Here is a 9,501-nt window from a genome sequence, read left to right on the forward strand (position 1 = left end):
TGTCTCAGGGGAATATGTCTGTCTCAGGGGAATATGTCTGTCTCAGGGGAATATGTCTGTCTCAGGGGAATATGTCTGTCTCAGGGGAATATGTCTGTCTCAGGGGAATATGTCTGTCTCAGGGGAATATGTCTGTCTCAGGGGAATATGTCTGTCTCAGGGGAATATGTCTGTCTCAGGGGAATATGTCTGTCTCAGGGGAATATGTCTGTCTCAGGGGAATATGTCTGTCTCAGGGGAATATGTCTGTCTCAGGGGAATATGTCTGTCTCAGGGGAATATGTCTGTCTCAGGGGAATATGTCTGTCTCTGGGGAATATGTCTGTCTCTGGGGAATATGTCTGTCTCTGGGGAGTATGTCTGTCTCTGGGGAATATGTCTGTCTCTGGGGAATATGTCTGTCTCTGGGGAATATGTCTGTCTCAGGGGAATATGTGTGCCGAATTATTAGGCAACTAAATTACAAAAGTAATTTCTCCCAACTCACTTGTTTATTGTACATTTTTTGAGTAAGTGTAACAAATAAGTAACACAATGACAAATACCATTTTTGGCCTTTCATAATTATTCAGTTACCAATATAGCCACCCTTCTTTTCAATTACTGTCATGAGCCTTCCGTCCATGGAGTCTGTCAGATCATTCATCTGTTCGCGATCACCTTTCGCTGAAGCAGCAACTACAGCCTCCCAAATGCTGTTCAAAGAGGTGTATTGTCTTCCCTCACTGTAAATCTCACGTTTGAGAAGGGCCCACAAGTTCCCAATAGGATCTAAGTCAGGTGAGGAAGGGGGCCAGGTCATTATTGGGGCATCTTTGAGGCCCTTGCTGGCTAGCCAAGCAGTGGAGTACTTGGACGCATGTGATGGAGCATTGTCCTGTATAAAGATCATGGCCTTCCTGAATGCTGAGGACTCCTTCCTGTACCACTGCTTGAAGAAAGAATGTTCCAGAAACTGGCAGTAGGTTTGGGAGTTGAGTTTCAGTCCGTCTTCAACCCGAATAGGTCAAACTACCATCTATCCATCTGGTCCATCAAGAGTCACTCTCAATAGATCTGTCCATAAAACCTTTGAAGAAATCTGTTTTCAGGTAATTCTTTGCCCAATCTTGACACTTCAACTTGTGAATCTGTTGGTCAGTAATGGTAGTTAGCTGATGCTTAAAGTTAGTGAGGGAGATACAAGACTCCAGCTTCAGTGATTTTTTTGCAAATCGTTACAGTCATAGGGAGCAGAGAACTAGAAGGAAAGGAGGTGTTGGCTTTGGGGATGTCCAGTGAAATATACCTGCTGGAGCGCGTGCTACGGGTGGGTGTTGCTATGGTGACCAGTGAGCTGAGATAAGGCGGGACTTTACCTAGCAAAGACTTATAGATGGAGCCAGTGGGTTTGGCGACGAATATGTAGTGAGGGCCAGCCAACGAGAGCTTACAGGTCGCAGTGGTGGGTAGTATATGGGGCTTTGGTGACAAAACGGATGGCACTGTGATAAACTACATCCAGTTGGCTGAGTAGAGTATTGGAGGCTATTTTGTAAATGACATCGCCGAAGTCGAGGATCGGTAGGATAGTCAGTTTTACGAGGGTATGTTTGGCAGCATGAGTGAAGGATGCTTTGTTGCGAAATAGGAAGCCGATTCTATATTTAATTTGTATTGGAGATGTTTGATATGAGTCTGGAAGGAGAGTTTACAGTCTAACCAGACACCTAGGTATTTATAGTTGTCCACATATTCTAAGTCAGAACCGTCCAGAGTAGTGATGTTGGACGGGCGGGCAGGTGCGGGCAGTGATCGGTTGAAGAGCATGCATTTAGTTTTACTTGTATTTAAGAGCAGTTGGAGGCCACGGAAGGAGTGTTGTATGGCATTGAAGCTTGTTTGGAGGTTAGATAGCACAGTGTCAAAAGAAGGGCCAGAGGTATACAGAATGGTGTCGTCTGCGTAGAGGTGGATCAGAGAATCACCAGCAGCAAGAGCGACATCATTGATACATACAGAGAAAAGAGTCGGCCCGAGAATTGAACCCTGTGGTACCCCCATAGAGACTGCCAGAGGTCCGGACAACAGGCCCACAATTTGACACACTGAACTCTATCTGAGAAGTAGTTGGTCAACCAGGTGAGGCAGTCATTTGAGAAACCAAGGCTATTGAGCCTGCCGATAACAATGCGATGATTGACAGAGTAGAAAGCCTTGGCCAGGTCGATGAAGACGGCTGCACAGTACTCATTTTACATTTTCACATTTTAGTCATTTAGCAGACGCTCTTATCCAGAGCGACTTACAGTAGAGTGCATACATTTTATTACATTTTTCACATACTGAGACAAGGATATCCCTACCGGCCAATCCCTCCCTAACCCCTAACCCGGACGACGCTATGCCAATTGTGCGTCGCCCCACGGACCTCCCGGTTGCGGCCGGCTGCGACAGAGCCTGGGCGTGAACCCAGAGACTCTGGTGGCGCAGCTAGCACTGCGATGCAGTACCCTAGACCACTGCGCCACCCGGGAGACGTACTATCTTATCGATGGCGGTTATGATATTGTTTAAGACCTTGAGCTTGGCTGAGGTTCACCCGTGACCAGCTCTGAAACCAGATTGCATTGTGGAGAAGGTACGGTGGGATTCGAAATAGTCGGTGATCTGTTTATTGACTTGGCTTTCGAAGATTTTAGAAAGGCAGGGCAGGATGGATATAGGTCTATAACAGTTTGGGTCTAGAGTGTCTCCCCCTTTGAAGAGGGGGATGACCGCGGCAGCTTTCCAATCTTTGGGGATCTCAGACGATACGAAAGAGAGGTTGAGAATAGGTTAGTAATAGGGGTTGCAACAATTTCGGTGGATAATTTTAGAAAGAGAGGGTCCAGATTGTCTAGTCCAGCTGATTTGTAGGGATCCAGATGTTGCCGCTCTTTCAGAACATAAGCTGTCTGGATTTGGGTGAAGGAGAAGCGGGTTGGGGGGGGGGGGGCTTGGGCAAGTTGCTGTAGGGGGTGCTGAGCTGTTGGCCGGGGTAGAGGTAGTCAGGTGGAAAGCATGGCCAGCCGTAGAAAAATGCTTATTGAAATTATCGTAGATTTATTGGTGGTGACAGTGTTTCCTATCCTCAGTGCAGTGGGCAGCAGGGAGGAGGTGCTCTTATTCTCCATGGACTATACAATACAGTGTATACAGTATACAGTGGACTTTACAGTGTTCCAAAACTTTTTGGAATTAGTGCTACAGGATGCAAATATATGTTTGAAAAAGCTAGCCTTTGCTTTCCTAACTGACTGTATATTCAAATCAAATTTATTTATATAGCCCTTCGTACATCAGCTGATATCTCAAAGTGCTGTACAGAAACCCAGCCTAAAACCCCAAACAGCAAGCAATGCAGGTGTAGAAGCACGGTGGCTAGGAAAAACTCCCTAGAAAGGCCAAAACCTAGGAAGAAACCTAGAGAGGAACCAGGCTATGAGGGGTGGCCAGTCCTCTTCTGGCTGTGCCGGGTGGAGATTATAACAGAACATGGCCAAGATGTTCAAATGTTCATAAATGACCAGCATGGTCAAATAATAATAATCACAGTAGTTATCGAGGGTGCAGCAAGTCAGCACCTCAGGAGTAAATGTCAGTTGGCTTTTTTAGCACGTCCGGTGAACAGGTCAGGGTTCCATAGCCGCAGGCAGAACATTTGAAACTGGAGCAGCAGCAAGGCCAGGTGGACTGGGGACAGCAAGGAGTCATCATGCCAGGTAGTCCTGACGCATGGTCCTTGGGCTCAGGTCCTCCGAGAGAGAGAAAGAAAGAGAGGAGAGAATTAGAGAGAGCATACTTAAATATTGGTTCCTGACTTCCCTGAAAAGTTGCATATCGCAGAGGCTATTCGATACTAATGCAGTACGCCACAGGATGTTTTTGTGCTGGTCAAGGGCAGTCAAGTCTGGGGTGAACCAAGGGCTATATCTGTTCTTAGTTCTACATTTTTTGAATGGGGCATGCTCATTTAAGATGGCGAGGAAAGCACCTTTGAAGAGCAACCAGGCATCCTCTACTGACAGGATGAGGTCAATATCCTTCCAGGATACCCGGGCCAGGTCGATTAGAAAGGCCTGCTCGCTGAAGTTTTTAGGGAGCGTTTGACAGTGATGACGGGTGGTCGTTTGACAGCGGACCCATCACGCACGCAGGCAATGAGGCAGTGATCGCTGAGATCCTGGTTGAAGACAGCAGAGGTGTATTGAAGACAGCAGAGGGCAAGTTAGTCAGGATGATATCTAAGAGGGTGCCCATGGTTACGGATTTGGGGTTGTACCTGGTGGGTTCCTTGATCATTTGTGGAAGATTTAGGTCATCTAGCTTAGATTGTAGGACGGCCGGGGTGTTAAGCATGTCCCAGTTTAGGTCACCTAACAGTATGAGCTCTGAAGGTAGATGGGGGGTGGCAATCAATTCACATGTTGTCTCCAGGGCACATCTGGGGGCAGAAGGTGGTCTATAGCAAGCGGCAACGGCGAGAGACTTGTTTCTGGAAAGGTGGATTTTTAAAAGTAGAAGCTCGAATTGTTTGGGCACAGACCTGGATAGTAAGACAGAACTCTGCAAGCTATCTCTGCAGTAGATTGCAATTCCACCCCCTTTGGCAGTTCTATCTCTTCGGAAACTGTTATAGTTAGGGATGGACATTTCAGGGTTTTTGGTGGCCTTCCTAAGCCATGATTCAGACACGGCTAGGACATCAGGGTTGGTGGAGTGTGCTAAAGCAGTGAATAAAACAAACTTAGGGAGGAGGCTTCTAATGTTAACATGCCTGAAACCAAGGCTTTTACGGTTACAGAAGTCAACAAATGATAGCGCCTGGGGAATGGGAGTGGTGCTGGGGGCTGCAGGGCCTGGGTTACCCTCTACATCACCAGAGGAACAGAGGAGGAGTAGGATAAGGGTACAGCTAAAGGCTATAAGAACTGGTCGTCTAGTGCGTTAGGAACAGAGAGTAAAAGGAGCAGATTTCTGGTCGCCGAAGAATAGCTTCAAGGTATAATGTACAGACAAAGGTATGGTAGGATGTGAGTACAGTGGAGGTAAACCTAGGCATTCAGTGACGATTAGAGGTTTTGTCTCTAGTGGCACCAGTTAAGCCAGGTGAGGTCTCAGCATGTGTGGGGGGTGGAACAAAAGGGCTATCTAAGACATATTGGGCTGGGCTGGGGGCTCTACAGTGAAATAAGACAATCACTAACCAAAACAGCAATAGACAAGGCATATTGACATTAGGGAGAGGAATGTGTAGCCGAGTGATCATAGGGTCCAATGGGTAGCAGTAGATGAGTCAGGGAGCCAAATTCAGTAGTCGCTGCTACGCTAGGCGAGCTGGAGACACTGCGATTCAAACAGCTAGCAGGCCGGGGATAGCAGATGGGCATCCGGCGACGTCGCAACGGAGGAGCCTGTTGAGACCACCTCGGACAGTTACGTCGGCAGACCAGTGGTGATGGATCGGCGCGGCTCCGTGTCGGCAGTAAAGGGTCTGGGCCAATTGCCAAAAGAGGTATTGTAGCCCAAGAATTGGCTGGTGGACCTCTTTGGCTAGCCGGAATATGGGCCTAGCTCTAGGCTAGCTCCAGGCGAACAGGTGCTCGCTTCAGGACGGAGACGTTAGCAAGGAGTAGCCACTCGGATAACAGCTAGCTAGCTGCAATGATCTGGTGTAAAGGTTCAGAGCTTGCGGTAGGAATCCAGAGATGTGGTAGAGAAAAAGCAGTCCGATATGCTCTGGGTTGATATCGCGCTGTGCAGACTGGCAGGAACTTACCGGGTAGAGGCTGGCTGATGTCTGAGTTAACGGTGAGGACCGCTAGCAGTGGCTTACTGACTAGTAGCTAGTTAGCTGGCTAGGTTCTGAAGGGGGTTCTGGTTCTAAAGTATAAAAATAGCAGATCTGTACCACATTGGGTGATGCAGGTTGCAGGAGAGTTTATTCAGTCCGTAGATGGAAAGTGAGATTAAAATATACACCAAATATATACGAAGAAAACGATATATACATGGGACAGGACGGGACAAGACAGACACACGTCCGACTGCTACGTCATCTTGAATAATAATACCACTGACCAAAGCCGCACAGCTACTGACCACAGCTAGTGACCACAACCACACAACTATTAACCACAGCTACTGACCACAGCTAGTGACCATAACCACACAAATATTAACCACAGCTACTGACCACAAGTAATGAGCAAAACTGCTGACCGTAACTACACAAGTATTTACCCCACAACTACTGAACACAAGACAACCACTGACCAAAACTACTGACCATAAATACGGACAACATCTACTGAGCACAACCACTGACAACAATTATAGACCACAACTGCTGAGCACAACCACAAAACTACTGACCACAATCACTCACCATACGCACACAACTATTGACCATAACCACAGAACTGACCACATACTGACCTAAATTACTGACCACAACCACACAACTACTGACCACAACCACACAATTACTGACTACAACCACACAACTACTGAGCACTACTACACAACTTCTGACCACACATCTAATTAATATAACTCCTGACCACACAACCACACAACTACTGACCACAACCATAGAAGTATTGACCACAAATACTGACCACAACCATAGAAGTATTGACCACAAATACTGACCACAACCACACAACTATTGACCGCAAAACTACTGACTTCACAACTACTGAACACAGCTACTGATCTAACCTACCTGACCACTACCACACAACTACCAATCAAAACCACACAGCTACTTACCAAAACTACCAATCAAAACCACACAGCTACTTACCAAAACTACCAATCAAAACCACACAGCTACTTACCAAAACTACCAATCAAAACCACACAGCTACTTACCAAAACTACCAATCAAAACCACACAGCTACTTACCAAAACTACCAATCAAAACCACACAGCTACTTACCAAAACTACCAATCAAAACCACACAGCTACTTACCAAAACTACTCTCCACATCCACACAGCTACTGACCATAACTACTCACCACAATTACTGACCACAACTACCGACCACAACCACACAACTACCAATCAAAACCACACAACTACTTACCAAAACTACTCTCCACATCCACACAGCTACTGACCACAACCACACAGCTACTGCCCACAACTACCAATCAAAACCACACAACTACTTACCAAAACTACTATCCAGGTCCACACAGCTACTGACCACAACTACCAATCAAAACCACACAACTACTTACCAAAACTACTATCCACGTCCACACAGCTACTGACCACATCTACTGACAACTACTAACCTCAACTACTTACCAAAACTATTGACCATAACCACACAACTACTGACCACATCTAGTGACTACTACCACATAACTATTGACCACAACCACACAACTAATGATGACATGAATACTGACAACAACCCTGAAAAATCTGACCACAACTACTGACCAAAACCACACAACTATTGACCACAACTGACCACAACTACTGACCACATCTAGTGACTACAACTACACAACTACTGACGACATGATAACTGACCACAACCACACAACTACTGACCACAACCACAGAAATATTGACCACAGAATACTGAACCCCACAACTACTGACCAAACATCTAATTAACTGACCAAACATCTACTTAACTGACCACAATGATTGGCCACAACTACTGACCACAACTACTGACCACAATTACTGACCACAACCACACAACTACTGACCACAGCCACAGAAATATTGACCACAAAATATTGACTACAGACAACTGACCAAGCATCTAATTAACATAACTACTGACCACAACTACTGACCACAGCCAAGTATTTACCATACCTACTGACCACAACCACACAACGATTGACCACAACTACTGACCACAATTTCTGATCACATCAACACAGCTACTGACCACAACCACACAACTAATGACCACAACCACACAACTAATGACCACAACCACACAGCTACTGACCTCATCTACTGACCACAAGTACTGAGAAAAACTATTGACCATAACCACGCACCTACTAACCACCACCAAACAACTACTGACCACAACCACACAATTACTGACCACAACTACTGACCACACCTACTAACCACACCTACTAACCACCACCAAACAACTACTGACCACAACCACACTACTGACCACAACCACGCATTAATAACCACAACTACTGACCACAACCACACATTTACTGACCACAACCACGCATTAATGGCCACAACTACTGACCACAACTACTGACCACAACTACTGACCACAACTACTGACCACAACCACGCATTAATGACCACAACTACTGACCACAACTACTGACCACAACTACTGACCACAACCACGCATTAATGACCACAACTACTGACCACAACTACTGACCACATCCACGCATTAATGACCACCACTACTGACCCAACCTAACTGAATACCACCACACAACTACTGACCACAACGACTGACCAAAACCACCCAACTACTGACCACACTGACTGACCACACTACTGACCCACACAACTACTGACCACACTGACTGACCACACTACTGACACACACAACTACTGACCACACTACTGACCCACACAACTACTGACCACGACTGACCTCAGTCACTCAACTACTGACTACCCAACTGCTGACCACACTACAGACCAAAACCACTCACCACAACTGCAGACCACAATTACACAACTCCTGACCACAACTATCAATCAAAACCACACAATTATTTATCAAAACTGCTCTCCACATCCACTGACCACAACCACACAGCTACTGACCACAATCCCACAACTACTGACCTCAACTACTGAGCAAACCTATTGACCACAACTACTGACCATAACCATACAATTACTGACCACACCACTAATACACCACACAAGTACTGACCACAACTACACTACTGACCACAATTACTGACCACACAACTACTGACCACAATTACTGACAACAACCACTCCCTACAAACTACTGACAACAATCACACAGCTAATGTCCACAACTACTGACCAAAATGAATGACCCTAACTACCGACAACAACTACTGACCTCAACTACCAACCAAAACTACTGACCGCAGCCACACAGCAACTGACCTCAACTACCAAACAAAACTACTGACCGCAGCCACACAGCAACTGACCACAACTACTGACAACTACTGACCTCAACTACCAAACTAAACTACTGACCGCAGCCACACAGCAACTGACCTCAACTACCAAACAAAACTACTGACCGCAGCCACACAGCAACTGACCAGAACTACTGACAACTACTGACCTCAACTACCAAACTAAACTACTGACAACAATCACACAGCTAATGTCCACAACTACTGACAACTACTGACCTCAACTACTGGATTGGAAACTGTCATGGTCAAAACATATTGATACAACAGTAGCTAAGATGGGAAGAAGTCTGTCCATAATAAAGCGTTACTCTGCCTTTTTAACAAC

Source organism: Salvelinus fontinalis, chromosome 12 (genome assembly GCF_029448725.1).
Source record: "Salvelinus fontinalis isolate EN_2023a chromosome 12, ASM2944872v1, whole genome shotgun sequence".
In the NCBI taxonomy this organism is placed as follows: domain Eukaryota; kingdom Metazoa; phylum Chordata; class Actinopteri; order Salmoniformes; family Salmonidae; genus Salvelinus; species Salvelinus fontinalis.